This window comes from Micropterus dolomieu, linkage group LG10, assembly GCF_021292245.1.
Source record: "Micropterus dolomieu isolate WLL.071019.BEF.003 ecotype Adirondacks linkage group LG10, ASM2129224v1, whole genome shotgun sequence".
Lineage (NCBI taxonomy): Eukaryota > Metazoa > Chordata > Actinopteri > Centrarchiformes > Centrarchidae > Micropterus > Micropterus dolomieu.
The window spans coordinates 11391398-11395754 of record NC_060159.1 but is presented as its reverse complement, the minus strand read 5'-3'; positions in this window follow the sequence as shown (position 1 = coordinate 11395754).

The following is a 4357-nucleotide window of genomic DNA, read 5'->3' as shown; positions in this document are numbered from 1 at the left end:
CAGAGAGGACCCAAATGCAGCACTCAGAGGGAAGGAGGTTTATTGGGGGAAAAAGGGTGAGAGGGACTGGAGTGGAGGGAGAGGAGGACGTCGGGGAAGTACTGGCACGGGGAACCAAGGAGACAGGGGACCAGGGAGCCGGGGAACACAGGTGCCAAGGAAGCGAGGAGACGCGGGGGAACAGGGAGGACGCCGAGAGGGTAGTCCGAAGAGGAGTGGGCCACTGGATGAGCCCAGCCGAGCGGAGGACGAGGGTGAGTGTACCTGGGAGGAAAATAGACAGAGGGACAAGGTTAGGGAAGACAGCAACAAGGTACAGGGTAAACGTGAAAAAACAAGAAACATGAAAGCCTGAACGTGGGGATGGCACCGGGTATGGAGCAACGACGATCAAGCAAGGATGGTGTGGAAAACCGGGGTTGAAATACAGGCAGTCATGAGGCGATTACTGGCAGGTGTGGCAGGCTGACGAGGTGGATGATGAGTTGCAGGTGCAGGTAGTTGGCTGGGCTCAGGAGCAGAGGGAGAGAGAGCACACGGGGGAGAAAACACAGAGAGGCGGGCAGAGAACAGGAAACCAAAGAAAAAAGCAGAAGAACTGATAAAAAGTAGAAAAAAACCAGGACACTCACCGTCAGCCGGGCTGCCACCACAACACTGAAGACCCTTTTTATGTCTATGTGTGCACATGCCTGAACTGACCTCTACATCAGGGGTCCTCAACTACATTTGTTCTAAGAATATTTTTTCAAATTTCGCAAAATGAACATTTTTATTAGCTTATATCAATGTGAATAGACTCCATAAAACATGGTAGGCCTAAATCCATCATGATAAATCTGCATAGACTACATAGGCCTATTTAACTAGAAAATGCTCTCATGCCTGCAGCCAAGGAGTTCACTGAGGAGTGATGGTTAAAATCTGTAATTGTAAATGTAACTCTGATTGGCATTAAGTAACTGGTGACGCTACTATGCAGCTGCTCGTTATTGTGCATAGGCACCTGTAGTTACTGGTAGTATCAGCAGATGCCTTTTAATAACACAGGTCACAGAAGTCTGGGGCAGCTAAACAAACTATTGTCGGGAAGTTATTGGTATTTTCTATTATTATGTGAGCACTCATGATCTGACTTTATGCTGCTCACAAGATGAGTCTGCGAACAGCGAAACTGAAAGGAGTTGGTTACCTGGCTGAGAAGGTGGAGGTGTGAAGCCTGTCGCCTGCAGCTCTTTATCTACCAGCTCACTGTGTCTGCTGTTGACTGCATTACTAACTGCAACATTTCAAACTGGTCTGCTGTCAGAAAACTGTTGAAAATGACAGTTGTCTTGTCGTGTTGACGCATTGTAGCGGTCTACAGCGCTGTCACTTATAAAAAGATTACATTTCCTGTGACTACTTCAAAATAAATGTCAACTTGTGTTTCGCCAGTGAAATGCTTTTAATGTGAAGCTGCAACAGCAGGAACTGTTCAGTTTGCATTAGCAGTAACTTAATACAACATTTCTTCACAGCTTACACTGCATCATGATAAAGCTGTTGTTCTCTTGCACGTGAAGCCAAAGTGGTCACGAGTTTTTCATTGCACTTTTTTTTACTCAGTAACGTTTGTGATTGAAAATGTAGCGAAGTAGGCTACAATACTTTAAACAAAACATAGCCTACATAAACTACTTTAAAACATAGACTGTAAAAAGCTACACAAAGTACACAAAAATCTACTCAATTACAGTAACATGAGTAATTGTGATTAGTTACTTTCCACCTCTGATTTTGAATAAATGTTTGATGCTGAAATATATCACTGGGTGGGTCTGAGGGTCCTCCCCCAGAAGACTTTGAGCATTAAACACTTAATTTCTGCACCAAATTACCATGGAAATGTCTTTATTAATTTGAAGGGAAACAAAATTAAGATGGCAGGTGAAAATTCAAAATATAAAAATAAAATGGAATATAATGCATTCATAAGCAGCTAGATGTTTTAGCTTAAGTTACTTTTTTGGACAATGCACACTTGTTTCTTCTATATTTTAATTGTATTGCATGTTTTGTGCATTGTTTCATTTGTTATTTAACAATCTTGTGGCAAGTTGTTTTAACAAAAGCTTTTAATAGTGATGGAGTCATTCTGATTCTGACATGTCCCCAGCATCCCCAGTGTAAATGACACCTTTCTGTCATAACTTTTAAGTGTCCTGCCCCGTCCAGGCTGTGATTGGTTGCTTGTCTTCTCCCTCGCCTCTCTCCTAGTGATGGCAAGTTCGAGTCTTTTGACCGAATCGTTCATTCAAATCTCGTTCATTAAAATGAACTAATCTTTTTTTGAGTCATTTTGTTCATTTCATTAATTTGAACTAGGCTGGTTATTGTGGCGCTGAAGCACCCTAATGGGCGATTAAAAAACAGCGGCATTCGCAAACACGGAAGGCTGCCTGGCTTGCTTTATTTGAGAAAGTATAATGCACAAATTCCCCTCTTGATTACTGTATATCATCATTATATAAACCCCCCTGGGCCCACAACCAAAATCAAACCATGTAAAAACCACAGAAATATGTTGTCAATATGTAATCACCACTAGTCCGGCTAAATCCTTCCATTTTCACAATCTTTCCCGAGTAGTATACAACCAGACCAACCATATAAAGGCTTATGTATATAATTACTATCATTATCTCTAAAGTGCTCATTCATACAGTAGCCTAACGTCCCTATCCATGAGTAAAATATTAATATCAGATTTGCAGTGAATATATTGAAGTAATAAGCTTGATACGCTATATGAATAAACACTCTCATTAAAATTCAACTCATTTAATAATAATCTGGATCAAGCCACCAAGTTCTTAAAGAACTCCAGCACAGAGAGGAACAGAGAAATAAACACATAAATGCAGCAGTTTGGCAGCTCTGGACGCAGAATGGGCCACATCAGGTCCTGATTCTGCAGACAGAGAAACACACATGAGCACATCGCTCTCAAACACTGCAGGTTGTTCACCAGTCACGAGCTGTGAAACAACAGCACAGCTCTGTTGGTAAATAAAAAGCAAAAGTTACGTTGTGTTCTCTGGCGGACCAGCGGATCAGCTGTTAGCTGTTTACAGGGCTAACGCTAACGTTGCTATGTGGCTGTGTTTTAATGTTTTAATGACCGGGTCTGTTTGTTTTGGAGAGGAGACGACCTCTAAGGTAATTTGGCTCCCGGTAGGACTCTGTCAGGGCTCTGAAGTGAACCCAGAACAACTCTCATCAGCCGTTAGCTGTAAACACTAGCAGGACTAAAGTTACGGTGCGGCTGTGTTAAAACTATAACTTAGCACAACATCACTGTGCTGTAATAACATTATGCTTTATAAAATGTCACATAATTAACAAAATAGCTATATATTGTCAGTACAGTGATTGTTACCTGACAGCTGACCTGCCTCTCATTCTCCGGCGCTGGCAGTAACTCAGCCTTCCGAATGAATGAAAGACTGAGGAGGAGCCATGTGAGCGGTGAACGAGTTGTTCATTCCTGCTCCACAGTAGGAGCTGTCACGTGACAAATGAACGACTCAGACCTAGAGACCCACAGTTGAGAGTCGTGAACTAATCAGTTCTGTTTCCTGTGCTGACGAAGCCCATGCAGCTGCCGTGTGACGAGTTAACGTAAGAGTCCAAGATCCTTCACGCATGCGTGAAAATGAACGAATCACTGAGACTACCGGTTCCTCCCGAGTAATACACACGATTAGGTCTTATGAACGAAACGTTCTTTGAACAACACAACACTACTCTCTCCGCCGACAGAGATTAGCAGGCAGGCCAGAACGGGAACAGGTAAGCGTGAGATAGTGCCCAGAGAACCTGAGGAAGCTTGTGAGACGCATGCAAGAAAATGCCCCGGTACGCCAAAGAATAAAATGTCGAGGTGCCGGTAGTGCGTACCGGTTCGTCAAGCACTACTGGCACTCAAGAAATTCATTTTTTATATTTACATTAGGACTCATTTGAATATCTTCAGTGACTAGGAATGTTTATGCATACATGCTGTGGCATTAAAGGCAATGGGACACACAACAAGGCCAATTTTAAGAGGGCTAAAGCAACCCAAAAATGGTACTAAGCCTCTCCAAATAATAATAAATTTTTTTACAATGCAGACATGTACTCAACAAAGAGAAGCAAGAATATTGATGAAAATGATAGAATTATACAAACATAATTTGTATTTATTGGCTTAAAATAATTCTTCTGGTTGTTTCCACTGCTTCACCATTTAAAACCCTTCTGTTGTCGGGCACTAGGACCCTGAAGGAGGCTGCTTTTGATTGCTTCTCTGCTGAGCTGTTGAGCAACTTTA